The sequence below is a fragment of the Arachis ipaensis genome, chromosome B6 (assembly GCF_059453495.1).
Source record: "Arachis ipaensis isolate K30076 ecotype BB chromosome B6, ASM5945349v1, whole genome shotgun sequence".
Lineage (NCBI taxonomy): Eukaryota > Viridiplantae > Streptophyta > Magnoliopsida > Fabales > Fabaceae > Arachis > Arachis ipaensis.
Window position 1 is genome coordinate 81,323,745 of NC_142441.1, and position 18,493 is coordinate 81,342,237.

The window sequence follows — 18,493 nt, forward strand, 5'->3', positions numbered from 1 at the left end:
AAAAATGATTCTTGAAGCAAGAAAAAGCAGCAAAGAACAAAGCTTGCAGAAAAAAAAATAACATAGGCGAAAAAAATATATATAGAAAAAAATAGAAAGAAAAAGAAAAAGCAAGCAGAAAAAGCCAAAAGCTCTTAAAACCAAGAGGCAAGAGCAAAAAGCCAATAACCCTTAAAACCAAAAGGCAAGGGCAAATAAAAAGGATCCCAAGGCTTTGAGCATCAGTGGATAGGAGGGCCTAAAGGAATAAAATCCTGGTCTAAGCGGCTAAACCAAGCTGTCCCTAACCATGTGCTTGTGGCGTGTAAGTGTCAAGTGAAAACTTGAGACTGAGCAGTTAAAGTCAAGGTCCAAAGCAAAAAAAGAGTGTGCTTAAGAACCCTGGACACCTCTAATTGGGGACTTGAGCAAAGCTGAGTCACAATCTGAAAAGTTTCACCCAATTATGTGTCTGTGGCATTTATATATCCGGTGGTAATACTGGAAAACAAAGTGCTTAGGGCCACGGCCAAGACTCATAAAGAAGCTGTGTTCAAGAATCATCATACTGAACTAGGAGAATCAATAACACTATCTGAACTCTGAGTTCCTATAGATGCCAATCATTCTGAACCTCAATGGATAAAGTGAGATGCCAAAACTATTCAAGAGGCAAAAAGCTATAAGTCCCGCTCATTTAATTGGAGCTATGTTTCATTGATAGTTTGGAACTTATAGTATATTCTCTTCTTTTTATCCTATTTGATTTTCAGTTGCTTGGGGACAAGCAACAATTTAAGTTTGGTGTTGTGATGAGCGGATAATTTATACGCTTTTTGGCATTATTTTTAGTATGTTTTTAGTAGGATCTAGTTACTTTTAGGGATATTTTCATTAGTTTTTATGTTAAATTCACATTTCTGGACTTTACTATGAGTTTATGTGTTTTTCTGTGATTTCAGGTATTTTCTGGCTGAAATTGAGGGACTTGAGCAAAAATCAGATTCAGAGGTTGAAGAAGGACTGCTGATGCTGTTGGATTCTGACCTCCCTGCACTCAAAATGGATTTTCTGGAGCTACAGAACTCAAATTGGCGTTCTTCTAATTGCGTTGGAAAGTACACATCCAGGGCTTTCCAGCAATGTATAATAGTCCATACTTTGCCCATGTTTAGAGGACGAAAACCGGCGTTCAACGCCAGCTCTCTGCCCAATTCTGGCGTCCAGCGCCAGAAACAAGTTGCAAAGTGGAGTTCAACGCCCAAACTGGCACCAAAACTGGCGCTCAACTCCAGGAATGACCTCTACACGTGTAACATTCAAGCTCAGCCCAAGCACACACCAAGTCGGCCCCGGAAGTGGATTTATGCATCAATTACTTACTTCTGTAAACCCTAGTGGCTAGTTTATTATAAATAGGACTTTTTACTATTGTATTAGACATCTTTTTGATCCTTGGGAATCATCTTTTGATCAATTTGAGATCTCTAGACCTCCATGGGAGTCTGGCCACTCCGCCATGCCCACCCTCTATTCACTTATGTATTTTCAATGGTAGAGTTTCTACACTCCATAGATTAAGGTGTGGAGCTCTGCTGTTCCTCAAAGATTAATGCAAAGTACTACTGTTTTCTATTCAATTCATCTTATTTCGCTTCTAAGATATTCATTCGCACTTCAACCTGAATGTGATGAACGTGACAATCATCATCATTCCCTATGAACGCGTGCCTGACAACCACTTCCGTTCTACATTAGATTGAATGAGTATCTCTTAGATCTCTTAATCAGAATCTTCGTGGTGTAAGCTAGAATGATGGCGGCATTCAAGAGAATCCGGAAAGTCTAAACCTTGTCTGTGGTATTCCGAGTAGGATTCAATGATTGAATGACTGTGACGATCTTCAAACTCGCGATTGCTGGGCGTAGTGACAGACGCAAAAGGATAGTAAATCCTATTCCAGCATGATCGAGAACTGACAGATGAATAGCCATGCCGTGACAGGGTGCGTTGACCATTTTCACTGAGAGGATAGGATGTAACCATTGACAAGGGTGATGCCTCCAGACGATTAGCCGTGCCGTGACAGGGCATTTGGATCATTTTCCCGAGAGAAGACCGAAAGTAGCCATTGACAACGGTGATGCATTACATAAAGCCAGCCATGGAAAGGAGTAAGACTGATAGGATGAAGATAGCAGGAAAGCAGAGGTTCAGAGGAACGAAAGCATCTCTATTCGCTTATCTGAAATTCTCACCAATGATTTACATAAGTATTACTATCCCTATTTTATTAATGATTTTCGAAAACCCCATTACTATTTTATATCCGCCTGACTGAGATTTACAAGGTGACCTTAGCTTGCTTCATACCAACAATCTCCGTGGGATTCGACCCTTACTCACGTAAGGTATTACTTAGACAACCCAGTGCACTTGCTGGTTAGTTGTGCAAAGTTGTGAACCATGGTATTGGCATCATGTTTTTGGCGCCATTGCCAGGGAAAGAAAGAGCAATGAATTTTACATAATCAAAGTGTAATCACAATTTCTGCGCACCAAGTTTTTGGCGCCGTTGCCGGTGATTGTTCGAGTTTGGACAACTGACGGTTCATCTTGTTGCTCAGATTAGATAATTTTCTTTTTGTTTTATTTTCAAAAATTCTTCAAAATTCTTTCAAAAAAATTCTCCTTTGTTTTCGAAAAAAAAAATTAAAAAAAAAATTATTTCAAAAATATAATTTTCTTCAGAATTTTTAAGAATGAATTCTAGTGTTTCATGAAGCATGTTGAAGCCGGGCTAGCTGTAAAGCCATATTCAAACTCCTTTGGGATTGGTCTTCAACTAATCACCTCAATGGATGTAATTCCATTCTAAAGCTTGGCTGGCTATTAAGCCATGCCTGACCCTTTGATTGGAGCTTTAGACTAAAAAGTATAAGATTCCTGGAATTCATATTAAAAATTTTGGAATCCTTATTTTTGTTTTTCACTTAATTTTCGAAAAAAAAAATACAAAAAAATTAGAAAATCATAAAAATCAAAAATATTTTTTGTGTTTCATGTTTGAGTCTTGAGTCATGTTATAAGTTTGGTGTCAATTGCATATTCATCTTGCATTTTTCGAAAATTTTCATGCATTCATAGTGTTCTTCATGATCTTCAAGTTGTTCTTGGTAAGTCTTCTTGTTTGATCTTTGCATTTGCATGTTTTGTGTCTTTTCTTGTTTTTCATATGCATTCTTGAATTCTTAGTGTCTAAGCATTAAAGAATTCTAAGTTTGGTGTCTTGCATGTCTTCTTTGCATTAAAAATTTTTCAAAAATGTGTTCTTGATGTTCATCATGATCTTCATAGTGTTCTTGGTGTTCATCTTGACATTCATAGCATTCTTGCATGCATTCATTGTTTTGATCCATAACTTTCATGCATTGCATCATTTTTCTTGTTTTTCTCTCTCATCATAAAAATTCAAAAATAAAAAAAATATCTTTCCCTTTTTTTCTCTCTTAAAATTTCGAAAATTAGATTTGACTTTTTCAAAAAAATTTTTTAATCTAGTTGTTTTTATGAGTCAAATCAAATTTTCAATCTAAAAATCCTATCTTTTTCAAAATCTTTTTCAAAAATCAAATCTTTTTCATTTTTCTTAGTTATTTTCAAAAATTCTAAAAACATTTTTCAAAAATATTTTTCTTATTTTTATATATCAAATTTTCGAAAATAACATCACCAATTAATGTTTTGATTCAAAAATTTCAAGTTTGTTACTTACTTGTTAAGAAAGATTCAAACTTTAAGTTCTAGAATCATATCTTGTGATTTCTTGTGAATCAAGTCATTAATTGTGATTTTAAAAATCAAATCTTTTTCAAAACTAATTTCAATCATATCTTTTCAAAAATATCTTCCTATCTTATTTTTTTCAAAAATTTGATTTCAAAATATCTTCTCTAACTTCTTATCTCCTTATCTTTTCAAAATTGATTTTCAAAATTTGTTTCAACTAACTAACTAACTTTTTGTTTGTTTCTTATCTTTTTCAAAACCACCTAACTCTCTCTCTCTATCTTTCGAAAATATCTCCCCCTTTTTCAAAAAAATTTCTTTTTAATTAACTAATTATTTTAATTTTTTGATTTTCATTTTCGAAAATTTCTAACCTTTTTCAAAATTTCTTTTCGAAAATTACTAACTCTTTTTCAAAAACTAATTTTTGAAAATTCACCTTCTTCCTCATCTCCTTCTATTTATTTATTCATCTACTAACATCTCCTCATCTCACATCTCTGCTATCCTTACCCTTGTGTTTGGATTCTTCATTCTTCTTCACCCCTATTCCTTTTCTTCTTCTACTAACAATAAGGAACCTCTTTACTGTGACATAGAGGATTCCTCTTCTTTTCTTTTTCTCTTCTCTTTCTTATGAGCAGGGACAGAGAAAAAGGCATTCTTGTTGAAGCTGATCCAGAACCTGAAAGGACTCTGAAGAGAAAACTAAGAGAAGCTAAATTACAACAATCCAGAGACAACCTTATTGAAAATTTCGAACAAGTAAAGGAGATGGCAGCCGAACCCAACAACAATAATGCAAGGAGAATGCTTGGTGACTTTACTGCATCTAATTCCAATTTACATAGAAGAAGCATCTCCATTCCTACCATTGGAGCAAACAAGTTTGAGCTGAAACCTCAGCTAGTTTCTCTGATGCAGCAGAACTGCAAGTTTCATAGACTTCCATCTGAAGATCCTTTTCAGTTCTTAACTAAATTCTTGCAGATCTGTGATACTGATAAGACTAATGGAGTAGATCCTGAAGACTACAGGCTCATGCTTTTCCCTTTTGCTGTAAGAGACAAAGCTAGAGTGTGGTTGGACTCTAAACCCAAAGATAGCCTGAACTCTTAGGATAAGCTGGTCACGGCTTTCCTAGCCAAGTTCTTTCCTCCTCAAAAGCTGAGCAAGCTTAGAGCTGATGTTCAAACCTTCAGACAGAAAGAAGGTGAATCCCTCTATGAAGCTTGGGAAAGATAAAAGCAGCTGACCAAAAAGTGTCCCTCTGGCATGCTTTCAGAATGGACCATCCTGGATATATCCTATGATGGTTTATCTGAGCTATCAAAGATGTCATTGGATACTTCTACAGGTGGATCCATTCACCTAAAAAAAACGCCTGCAGAAGCTCAAGAACTCATTGACATGGTTGCTAATAACCAGTTCGTGTACACTTCTGAGAAGAATCCTGTGAGTAATGGGATGCCTATGAAGAAGGGAGTTCTTAAAGTTGATACTCTGAATGCCATATTGGCTTAGAACAAAATATTGACTCAGCAAGTCAATATGATTTCTCAGAGTCTGAATGGAATGCAAGCTGCATCCAACAGTACTCAAGAGGCTTCTTATGCAGAAGAAGCTTATGATCCTGAGAACCCTGCAATAGCAGAGGTAAATTACGTAGGTGAACCTTATGGAAACACCTATAATCTATCATGGAGAAATCATCCAAATCTCTCATGGAAGGATCAAAGGCCTCAACAAGGCTTTAATAATGGTGGAAGAAACAGGTTTAGCAATAGCAAGCCTTTTCCATCATCCACTCAGCAACAGACAGAGAATTCTGAGCAGAATCCATCTAGCTTAGCAAATTTAGTCTCTGATCTATCTAAGGCCACTGTGAGTTTCAAGAATGAAACAAGGTCTTCCATTAGAAATTTAGAAGCACAAGTGGGCCAGCTGAGTAAAAGGATCAATGAAATCCCTCCTAGTACTCTCCCAAGCAATACAGAAGAGAATCCAAAAGGAGAGTGCAAGGCCATTGACATAAGTACCATGGCCGAACCTGTAAGGGAAGGAGAGGACGTGAATCCCAAGGAGGAAGACCTCCTGGGACGTCCAGTGATCAATAAGGAGCTTCCCTCAGAGGAACCAAAGGACTCTGAGGCTCATCTAGAGACCATAGAGATTCCATTGAACCTCCTTATGCCCTTCATGAGCTCTGATGAGTATTCCTCTTCTGAAGAGAATGAGGATGTCACTGAAGAGCAAACTGCCAAGTTTCTTGGTGCAATCATGAAGCTAAATGCCAAATTATTTGGTATTGAAACTTGGGAAGATGAACCTCCCTTGTTCACCAATGAACTAAGTGATCTGGATCAACTGACATTGCCTCAGAAGAGATAGGATCCTGGAAAGTTCATAATACCTTGTACCATAGGCACCATGATCTTTAAGGCTCTGTGTGACTTTGGTTCAGGAATAAACCTCATGCCCCTCTCTATAATAGAGAAACTGGGAATCTATGGGGTGCAAGCTGCTAAAATCTCATTAGAGATGGCAGACAATTCAAGAAAACAGGCTTATGGACAAGTAGAGGACGTGTTAGTAAAGGTTGAAGGCCTTTACATCCCTGCTGATTTCATAGTCTTGGATACTGGAAAGGAAGAGGATGAATCCATCATCCTAGGAAGGCCTTTCCTAGCCACAGCAAGAGCTGTGATTGATGTGGACAGAGGAGAATTGATCCTTCAAATGAATGAGGACAACCTTGTGTTTACAACTAAAGGATCTCTCTCTGCATCCATGAAGAGGAAGCAGAAAAAGCTTCTCTCAAAGCAGAGTCAAACAAAGCCCCCACAGTCAAACTCTAAGTTTGGTGTTGGGAGGCCACAACCAAACTCTAAGTTTGGTGTTGAACTCCCATATCCAAACTCTAAGTTTGCTGTTGGAGAGCCTCAACAATGCTCTGAACATCTGTAAGGCTCCATGAGAGCCCACTGTCAAGCTATTGACATTAAAGAAGCGCTTGTTGGGAGGCAACCCAATTTTTTATCTAACTATATTTTTTCTTAGTTATATGTCTTTGTAGGTTCATGATCATGAAGAGTCACAAGATAAATATAAAAATCGAAAACGGAATCAAAAACAGCAGAAGAAAAATCACACCCTGGAGGAAGCATCTGCCTGGCGTTCAACGCCAGAACAGAGCATGGTTCTGGCGCTGAACGCCCAAAATGGGCAGAATCTGGGCGCTGAACGCCCAAAATGGGCATCATCTGGGCGCTGAACGCCAGAATTGCACCCTGGAGAGGTGCTGGCGCTGAACGCCCAGAACAAGCATGGTTCTGGCGTTCAACGCCAGAAATGGGCAACAAATGGGCGTTGAACGCCCAAAATGGGCACCAACCTGGCGCTGAACACCCAGAGTTGTGTGCAAGGGCATTTTGCATGCCTAATTGGGTGCAGGGATGTAAATCCTTGACACCTCAGGACCTGTGGACACCACAGGATCATCTCAAGATCTGTGAATCCCACAGGATCCCCACCCACCACACCCTCTCTCTCTCCATTCATGATCATCCCTTCTGTTTTCCATTCACCACTCACATCCATACACACATCCCTCCATCCCCTCCATATCTTCTTCTTCTTCTTCTATTCTTTCTTCTTTTGCTCGAGGGCAAGCAACATTCTAAGTTTGGTGTGGTAAAAGCATAGCTTTTTGTTTTTCCATTACCATTAATGGCACCTAAGGCCAGAGAAACCTCAAGAAAGAGAAAAGGGAAGGCAATTGCTTCCACCTCTGAGCCATGGGAGATGGAAAGATTCATCTCACAAGCCCATCACTAAGAAAAGGATGAAGCAACCAAGAGAGCACATTCATGGATCTCAACAGGCACATGAAAAAGCTCATCATCAAGAAACCCCTGAGATACCTCAAGGGATGCACCTTCCTCCACAGAATTTTTGGGAGCAAATCAACACCTCCCTAGGAGAATTAAGTTCCAACATGGGACAACTAAGGGTGGAATATCAAGAGCACTCCATCATCCTTCATGAAACAAGAGAAGATCAAAAAGCAATGAGGGAGGAGCAACAAAGACAAGGAAGAGACATAGAAGAGCTCAAGGACATCATTGGTTCCTCAAGAAGGAAATGCCACCATCACTAAGGTGGATTCATTCCTTGTTCTTATTTCTTCTGTTTTTCGTTTTCTATGTTATGTGCTTATCTATGTTTGTGTCTTCATTACATGATCATTAGTAGTTAGTAACTTTGTCTTAAAGTCATGAATGTCCTATGAATCCATCACCTCTCTTAAATGAAAAATGTTTTAATTCAAAAGAACAAGAAGTACATGAGTTTCGAATTTATCCTTGAACTTAGCTTAATTATATTGATGTGGTGACAATGCTTCTTGTTTTCTGAATGTATGCTTGAACGGTGCATATGTCATTTGAAGTTGTTGTTTAAGAATGTTAAATATGTTGGCTCTTGAAAGAATGATGACTAGGAGACATGTTATTTGATAATCTGAAAAATCATAAAAATGATTCTTGAACCAAGAAAAAGCAGCAAAGAACAAAGCTTGCAGAAAAAAAAATAACATAGGCGAAAAAAATATATATAGAAAAAAATAGAAAGAAAAAGAAAAAGCAAGCAGAAAAAGCCAAAAGCTCTTAAAACCAAGAGGCAAGAGCAAAAAGCCAATAACCCTTAAAACCAAAAGGCAAGGGCAAATAAAAAGGATCCCAAGGCTTTGAGCATCAGTGGATAGGAGGGCCTAAAGGAATAAAATCCTGGTCTAAGCGGCTAAACCAAGCTGTCCCTAACCATGTGCTTGTGGCGTGTAAGTGTCAAGTGAAAACTTGAGACTGAGCAGTTAAAGTCAAGGTCCAAAGCAAAAAAAGAGTGTGCTTAAGAACCCTGGACACCTCTAATTGGGGACTTTAGCAAAGCTGAGTCACAATCTGAAAAGTTTCACCCAATTATGTGTCTGTGGCATTTATATATCCGGTGGTAATACTGGAAAACAAAGTGCTTAGGGCCACGGCCAAGACTCATAAAGAAGCTGTGTTCAAGAATCATCATACTGAACTAGGAGAATCAATAACACTATCTGAACTCTGAGTTCCTATAGATGCCAATCATTCTGAACCTCAATGGATAAAGTGAGATGCCAAAACTATTCAAGAGGCAAAAAGCTATAAGTCCCGCTCATTTAATTGGAGCTATGTTTCATTGATAGTTTGGAACTTATAGTATATTCTCTTCTTTTTATCCTATTTGATTTTCAGTTGCTTGGGGACAAGCAACAATTTAAGTTTGGTGTTGTGATGAGCGGATAATTTATACGCTTTTTGGCATTATTTTTAGTATGTTTTTAGTAGGATCTAGTTACTTTTAGGGATATTTTCATTAGTTTTTATGTTAAATTCACATTTCTGGACTTTACTATGAGTTTATGTGTTTTTCTGTGATTTCAGGTATTTTCTGGCTGAAATTGAGGGACTTGAGCAAAAATCAGATTCAGAGGTTGAAGAAGGACTGCTGATGCTGTTGGATTCTGACCTCCCTGCACTCAAAATGGATTTTCTGGAGCTACAGAACTCAAATTGGCGCTCTTCTAATTGCGTTGGAAAGTACACATCCAGGGCTTTCCAGCAATGTATAATAGTCCATACTTTGCCCATTTTTAGAGGACGAAAACCGGCATTCAACGCCAGCTCTCTGCCCAATTCTGGCGTCCAGCGCCAGAAACAAGTTGCAAAGTGGAGTTCAACGCCCAAACTGGCACCAAAACTGGCGCTCAACTCCAGGAATGACCTCTACACGTGTAACATTCAAGCTCAGCCCAAGCACACACCAAGTCGGCCCCGGAAATGGATTTATGCATCAATTACTTACTTCTGTAAACCCTAGTGGCTAGTTTATTATAAATAGGACTTTTTACTATTGTATTAGACATCTTTTTGATCCTTGGGAATCATCTTTTGATCAATTTGAGATCTCTAGACCTCCATGGGAGTCTGGCCACTCCGCCATGCCCACCCTCTATTCACTTATGTATTTTCAATGGTAGAGTTTCTACACTCCATAGATTAAGGTGTGGAGCTCTGCTGTTCCTCAAAGATTAATGCAAAGTACTACTGTTTTCTATTCAATTCATCTTATTTCGCTTCTAAGATATTCATTCGCACTTCAACCTGAATGTGATGAACGTGACAATCATCATCATTCCCTATGAACGCGTGCCTGACAACCACTTCCGTTCTACATTAGATTGAATGAGTATCTCTTAGATCTCTTAATCAGAATCTTCGTGGTGTAAGCTAGAATGATGGCGGCATTCAAGAGAATCCGGAAAGTCTAAACCTTGTCTGTGGTATTCCGAGTAGGATTCAATGATTGAATGACTGTGACGATCTTCAAACTCGCGATTGCTGGGCGTAGTGACAGACGCAAAAGGATAGTAAATCCTATTCCAGCATGATCGAGAACTGACAGATGAATAGCCATGCCGTGACAGGGTGCGTTGACCATTTTCACTGAGAGGATAGGATGTAACCATTGACAAAGGTGATGCCTCCAGACGATTAGCCGTGCCGTGATAGGGCATTTGGATCATTTTCCCGAGAGAAGACCGAAAGTAGCCATTGACAATGGTGATGCATTACATAAAGCCAGCCATGGAAAGGAGTAAGACTGATAGGATGAAGATAGCAGGAAAGCAGAGGTTCAGAGGAACGAAAGCATCTCTATTCGCTTATCTGAAATTCTCACCAATGATTTACATAAGTATTACTATCCCTATTTTATTAATGATTTTCGAAAACCCCATTACTATTTTATATCCGCCTGACTGAGATTTACAAGGTGACCTTAGCTTGCTTCATACCAACAGTCTCCGTAGGATTCGACCCTTACTCACGTAAGGTATTACATAGACAACCCAGTGCACTTGCTGGTTAGTTGTGCAAAGTTGTGAACCATGGTATTGGCATCATGTTTTTGGCGCCATTGCCAGGGAAAGAAAGAGCAATGAATTTTACATAATCAAAGTGTAATCACAATTTCTGCGCACCAAGTTTTTGGCGCCGTTGCCGGTGATTGTTCGAGTTTGGACAACTGACGGTTCATCTTGTTGCTCAGATTAGGTAATTTTCTTTTTGTTTTATTTTCAAAAATTCTTCAAAATTCTTTCAAAAAAATTTTCCTTTGTTTTCGAAAAAAAAATTTAAAAAAAAAATGTTTTCAAAAATATAATTTTCTTCAGAATTTTTAAGAATGAATTCTAGTGTTTCATGAAGCATGTTGAAGCCGGGCTAGCTGTAAAGCCATATTCAAACTCCTTTGGGATTGGTCTTCAACTAATCACCTCAATGGATGTAATTCCATTCTAAAGCTTGGCTGGCTATTAAGCCATGCCTGACCCTTTGATTGGAGCTTTAGACTAAAAAGTATAAGATTCCTGGAATTCATATTAAAAATTTTGGAATCCTTATTTTTGTTTTTCACTTAATTTTCGAAAAAAAAAATACAAAAAAATTAGAAAATCATAAAAATCAAAAATATTTTTTGTGTTTCATGTTTGAGTCTTGAGTCATGTTATAAGTTTGGTGTCAATTGCATATTCATCTTGCATTTTTCGAAAATTTTCATGCATTCATAGTGTTCTTCATGATCTTCAAGTTGTTCTTGGTAAGTCTTCTTGTTTGATCTTTGCATTTGCATGTTTTGTGTCTTTTCTTGTTTTTCATATGCATTCTTGAATTCTTAGTGTCTAAGCATTAAAGAATTCTAAGTTTGGTGTCTTGCATGTCTTCTTTGCATTAAAAATTTTTCAAAAATGTGTTCTTGATGTTCATCATGATCTTCATAGTGTTCTTGGTGTTCATCTTGACATTCACAGCATTCTTGCATGCATTCATTGTTTTGATCCATAACTTTCATGCATTGCATCATTTTTCTTGTTTTTCTCTCTCATCATAAAAATTCAAAAATAAAAAAAATATCTTTCCCTTTTTTTCTCTCTTAAAATTTCGAAAATTAGATTTGACTTTTTCAAAAAAATTTTTTAATCTAGTTGTTTTTATGAGTCAAATCAAATTTTCAATCTAAAAATCCTATCTTTTTCAAAATCTTTTTCAAAAATCAAATCTTTTTCATTTTTCTTAGTTATTTTCAAAAATTCTAAAAACATTTTTCAAAAATATTTTTCTTATTTTTATATATCAAATTTTCGAAAATAACATCACCAATTAATGTTTTGATTCAAAAATTTCAAGTTTGTTACTTACTTGTTAAGAAAGATTCAAACTTTAAGTTCTAGAATCATATCTTGTGATTTCTTGTGAATCAAGTCATTAATTGTGATTTTAAAAGTCAAATCTTTTTCAAAACTAATTTCAATCATATCTTTTCAAAAATATCTTCCTATCTTATTTTTTTCAAAAATTTGATTTCAAAATATCTTCTCTAACTTCTTATCTCCTTATCTTTTCAAAATTGATTTTCAAAATTTGTTTCAACTAACTAACTAACTTTTTGTTTGTTTCTTATCTTTTTCAAAACCACCTAACTCTCTCTCTCTATCTTTCGAAAATATCTCCCCCTTTTTCAAAAAAATTTCTTTTTAATTAACTAATTATTTTAATTTTTTGATTTTCATTTTTGAAAATTTCTAACCTTTTTCAAAATTTCTTTTCGAAAATTACTAACTCTTTTTCAAAAACTAATTTTCAAAAATTCACCTTCTTCCTCATCTCCTTCTATTTATTTATTCATCTACTAACATCTCCTCATCTCACATCTCTGCTATCCTTACCCTTGTGTTTGGATTCTTCATTCTTCTTCACCCCTATTCCTTTTCTTCTTCTACTAACAATAAGGAACCTCTTTACTGTGACATAGAGGATTCCTCTTCTTTTCTTTTTCTCTTCTCTTTCTTATGAGCAGGGACAGAGAAAAAGGCATTCTTGTTGAAGCTGATCCAGAACCTGAAAGGACTCTGAAGAGAAAACTAAGAGAAGCTAAATTACAACAATCCAGAGACAACCTTATTGAAAATTTCGAACAAGTAAAGGAGATGGTAGCCGAACCCAACAACAATAATGCAAGGAGAATGCTTGGTGACTTTACTGCACCTAATTTCAATTTACATAGAAGAAGCATCTCCATTCCTACCATTGGAGCAAACAATTTTGAGCTGAAACCTCAACTAGTTTCTCTGATGCAGCAGAACTACAAGTTTCATGGACTTCCATCTGAAGATCCTTGTCAGTTTTTAACTGAATTCTTGCAGATCTGTGATACTGATAATACTAATGGAGTAGATCCTGAAGTCTACAGGCTCATGCTTTTCCCTTTTGCTGTAAGAGACAGAGCTAGAGTGTGGTTGGACTCTCAACCCAAAGATAGCCTGAACTCTTGGGATAAGCTGGTCACGGCTTTCCTAGCCAAGTTCCTTCCTCCTCAAAAACTGAGCAAGCTTAGAGCTGAAGTTCAAACCTTCAGACAGAAAGAAGGTGAATCCCTCTATGAAGCTTGGGAAAGATACAAGCAGCTGACCAAAAAGTGTCCCTCTGGCATGCTTTTAGAATGGACCATCCTGGATATATTCTATGATGGTTTATCTGAGCTATCAAAGATGTCATTGGATACTTCTGTAGGTGCATCCATTCACCTAAAGAAAACGCCTGCAGATGCTCAAGAACTCAGTGACATGGTTGCTAACAACCAGTTCGTGTACACTTCTGAGAGGAATCCTGTGAGTAATGGGACGCCTATGAAGAAGGGAGTTCTTGAAGTTGATACTGTGAATGCCATATTGGCTCAGAACAAAATATTGACTCAGCAAGTCAATATGATTTCTCAGAGTCTGAATGGAATGCAAGCTGCATCCAACAGTACTCAAGAGGCTTCTTATGCAGAAGAAGCTTATGATCCTGAGAACCCTGCAATAGCAGAGGTAAATTACGTAGGTGAACCTTATGGAAACACCTATAATCCATCATGGAGAAATCATCCAAATCTCTCATGGAAGGATCAAATGCCTCAACAAGTCTTTAATAATGGTGGAAGAAACATGTTTAGCAATAGCAAGCCTTTTCCATCATCCACTCAGCAACAGACAGAGAATTCTGAGCAGAATCCATCTAGCTTAGCAAATTTAGTCTCTGATCTATCTAAGGCCACTGTGAGTTTCAAGAATTAAACAAGGTCTTCCATTAGAAATTTGGAAGCACAAGTGGGCCAGCTGAGTAAAAGGATCAATGAAATCCCTCCTAGTACTCTCCCAAGCAATACAGAAGAGAATCCAAAAGGAGAGTGCAAGGCCATTGACATAAGTACCATGGCCGAACCTGTAAGGGAAGGAGAGGACGTGAATCCCAAGGAGGAAGACCTCCTGGGACTTCCAGTGATCAATAAGGAGCTTCCCTCTGAGGAACCAAAGGACTCTGAGGCTCATCTAGAGACCATAGAGATTCCATTGAACCTCCTTATGCCCTTCATGAGCTCTGATGAGTATTCCTCTTCTGAAGAGAATAAGGATGTCACTGAAGAGCAAACTGCCAAGTTTCTTGGTGCAATCATGAAGCTAAATGCCAAATTATTTGGTATTGAAACTTGGGAAGATGAACCCCCCTTGTTCACCAATGAACCAAGTGATCTGGATCAACTGACATTGCCTCAGAAGAGACAGGATCTTGGAAAGTTCATAATACCTTGTACCATAGGCACCATGATCTTTAAGGCTCTGTGTGACTTTGGTTCAGGGATAAACCTCATGCCCCTCTCTGTAATAGAGAAACTGGGAATCTATGGGGTGCAAGCTGCTAAAATCTCATTAGAGATGGCAGACAATTCAAGAAAATAGGCTTATGGACAAGTAGAGGACGTGTTAGTAAAGGTTGAAGGCCTTTACATCCCTGCTGATTTCATAGTCTTGGATACTGGAAAGGAAGAGGATGAATCCATCATCCTAGGAAGGCCTTTCCTAGCCACAGCAAGAGCTGTGATTGATGTGGACAGAAGAGAATTGATCCTTCAACTGAATGAGGACAACCTTGTGTTTACAACTCAAGGATCTCTCTCTGCATCCATGAAGAAGAAGCAGAAAAAGCTTCTCTCAAAGTAGAGTCAAACAAAGCCCCACAGTCAAACTCTAAGTTTGGTGTTGGGAGGCCACAACCAAACTCTAAGTTTGGTGTTGGGAGGCCACAACCAAACTCTAAGTTTGGTGTTGAACTCCCATATCCAAACTTGAAGTTTGGTGTTGGAGAGCCTCAACAATGCTCTGAACATCTGTAAGGCTCCATGAGAGCCCACTGTCAAGCTATTGACATTAAAGAAGCGCTTGTTGGGAGGCAACCCAATTTTTTATCTAACTATATTTTTTCTTAGTTATATGTCTTTGTAGGTTCATGATCATGAGGAGTCACAAGATAAATATAAAAATCGAAAACGGAATAAAAAATAGCAAAAGAAAAATCACACCCTGGAGGAAGCATCTGCCTGGCGTTCAACGCCAGAACAGAGCATGGTTTTGGCGCTGAACGCCCAAAATGGGTAGAATCTGGGCGCTGAACGCCCAAAATGGGCATCATCTGGGCGCTGAACGCCAGAATTCCACCCTGGAGAGGAGCTGGCGCTGAACGCCCAGAACAAGCATGGTTCTGGCGTTCAACGCCAGAAATGGGCAACAAATGGGCGTTGAACGCCCAAAATGGGCACCAACCTGGCGCTGAACGCCCAGAGTTATGTGCAAGGGCATTTTGCATGCCTAATTAGGTGCAGGGATGTAAATCCTTGACACCTCAGGATCTGTGGACACCACAGGATCATCTCAAGATCTGTGAATCCCACAGGATCCCCACCCACCACACCCTCTCTCTCTCCATTCATGATCATCCCTTCTGTTTTCCATTCAACACTCACATCCATACACACATCCCTCCATCCCCTCCATATCTTCTTCCTCTTCTTCTATTCTTTCTTCTTTTGCTCGAGGGTGAGCAACATTCTAAGTTTGGTGTGGTAAAAGCATAGCTTTTTGTTTTTCCATTACCATTAATGGCACCTAAGGCCAGAGAAACCTCAAGAAAGAGGAAAGGGAAGGCAATTGCTTCCACTTCTTAGCCATGGGAGATGGAAAGATTCATCTCACAAGCCCATCACTAAGAAAATGATGAAGCAACCAAGAGAGCACATTCATGGATCTCAACAGGATGCACCTTCCTCCAGGGATGCACCTTCCTCCACAGAATTTTTGGGAGCAAATCAACACCTCCCTAGGAGAATTAAGTTCCAACATGGGACAACTAAGGGTGGAACATCAAAAGCACTCCATCATCCTTCATGAAATAAGAGAAGATCAAAAAGCAATGAGGGAGGAGCAACAAAGACAAGGAAGAGACATAGAAGAGCTCAAGGACATCATTGGTTCCTCAAGAAAGAAACGCCACCATCACTAAGGTGGATTCATTCCTTGTTCTTATTTCTTCTGTTTTTCGTTTTCTATGGTATGTGCTTATCTATGTTTGTGTCTTCATTACATGATCATTAGTAGTTAGTAACTTTGTCTTAAAGTCATGAATGTCCTATAAATCCATCACCTCTCTTAAATGAAAAATGTTTTAATTCAAAAGAACAAGAAGTACATGAGTTTCGAATTTATCCTTGAACTTAGCTTAATTATATTGATGTGGTGACAATGCTTCTTATTTTCTGAATGTATGCTTGAACGGTGCATATGTCTTTTGAAGTCGTTGTTTAAGAATGTTAAATATGTTGGCTCTTGAAAGAATGATGACTAGGAGACATGTTATTTGATAATCTGAAAAATCATAAAAATGATTCTTGAAGCAAGAAAAAGCAGCAAAGAACAAAGCTTGCAGAAAAAAAAAATAAGCGAAAAAAAATATATATATAGAAAAAAATAGAAAGAAAAAGAAAAAGCAAGCAGAAAAAGCCAAAAGCTCTTAAAACCAAGAGGCAAGAGCAAAAAGCCAATAACCCTTAAAACCAAAAGGCAAGGGCAAATGAAAAGGATCCCAAGGCTTTGAGTATCAGTGGATAGGAGGGCCTAAAGGAATAAAATCCTGGTCTAAGCGGCTAAACCAAGCTGTCCCTAACCATGTGCTTGTGGCGTGTAAGTGTCAAGTGAAAACTTGAGACTGAGCGGTTAAAGTCAAGGTCCAAAGCAAAAAAAGAGTGTGCTTAAGAACCCTGGACACCTCTAATTGGGAACTTTAGCAAAGCTGAGTCACAATCTGAAAAGGTTCACCCAATTATGTGTCTGTGGCATTTATATATCCGGTGGTAATACTGGAAAACAAAGTGCTTAGGGCCACGGCCAAGACTCATAAAGAAGCTGTGTTCAAGAATCATCATACTGAACTAGGAGAATCAATAACACTATCTGAACTCTGAGTTCCTATAGATGCCAATCATTCTGAACCTTAATGGATAAAGTGAGATGCCAAAACTATTCAAGAGGCAAAAAGCTATAAGTCCCGCTCATTTAATTGGAGCTATGTTTCATTGATAGTTTGGAACTTATAGTATATTCTCTTCTTTTTATCCTATTTGATTTTCAGTTGCTTGGGGACAAGCAACAATTTAAGTTTGGTGTTGTGATGAACGGATAATTTATACGCTTTTTGGCATTGTTTTTAGTATGTTTTTAGTAGGATCTAGTTACTTTTAGGGATGTTTTCATTAGTTTTTATGTTAAATTCACATTTATGGACTTTACTACGAGTTTGTGTTTTTTTCTGTGATTTCAGGTATTTTCTGGCTGAAATTGTGGGACTTGAGCAAAAATCAGATTCAGAGGTTGAAGAAGGACTGCTGATGCTGTTGGATTCTGACCTCCCTGCACTCAAAATGGATTGTCTTGAGCTACAGAACTCAAAATGGCGCGCTTTTAATTGCGTTGGAAAGTAGACATCCAGGGCTTTCCAGCAATGTATAATAGTCCATACTTTGTCCAAGTTTAGACGACGAAAACCGGCGTTCAACGCTAACTCTCTGCCCAATTCTGGCGTCCAGCGCCAGAAACAAGTCGCAAAGTGGAGTTCAACGCCCAAACTGGCACCAAAACTGGCGTTCAACTCCAGGAATGACCTCTACACGTGTAACATTCAAGCTCAGCCCAAGCACACACCAAGTGGGCCCCGGAAGTAGATTTATGCATCAATTACTTACTTCTGTAAACCCTAGTGGCTAGTTTATTATAAATAGGACTTTTAACTATTGTATTAGACATCTTTTTGATCCTTGGGAATCATCTTTTGATCAATTTGAGATCTCTAGACCTCCATGGGAGGCTGGCCACTCGGCCATACCCACCCTCTATTCACTTATGTATTTTCAACGGTAGAGTTTCTACACTCCATAGATTAAGGTGTGGAGCTCTGCTGTTCCTCAAAGATTAATGCAAAGTACTACTGTTTTCTATTCAATTCATCTTATTTCGCTTCTAAGATATTCATTCGCACTTCAACCTGAATGTGATAAACGTGACAATCATCATCATTCCCTATGAACGCGTGCCTGACAACCACTTCCGTTCTACATTAGATTGAATGAGTATCTCTTAGATCTCTTAATCAGAATCTTCGTGGTGTAAGCTAGAATGATGGCGGCATTCAAGAGAATCCGGAAAGTCTAAACCTTGTCTGTGGTATTCCGAGTAGGATTCAATGATTGAATGACTGTGACGAGCTTCAA

General features: G+C 38.2%; 2 non-coding genes across 2 annotated transcripts; both read right to left on the bottom strand.

Moving 5' to 3' along the window:
- Positions 1-4,942: 4,942 nt before the first annotated feature.
- LOC148561509 (small nucleolar RNA R71) lies at positions 4,943-5,046 on the bottom strand. Its single transcript, XR_015887823.1, has one exon. It is a non-coding gene; the product is annotated as a small nucleolar RNA R71 (small nucleolar RNA).
- Positions 5,047-13,244: 8,198 nt separating this feature from the next.
- On the bottom strand, positions 13,245-13,348 carry LOC148561510 (small nucleolar RNA R71). The gene has a single exon (XR_015887041.1). It is a non-coding gene; the product is annotated as a small nucleolar RNA R71 (small nucleolar RNA).
- Between the last annotated feature and the right edge of the window lie 5,145 nt (positions 13,349-18,493).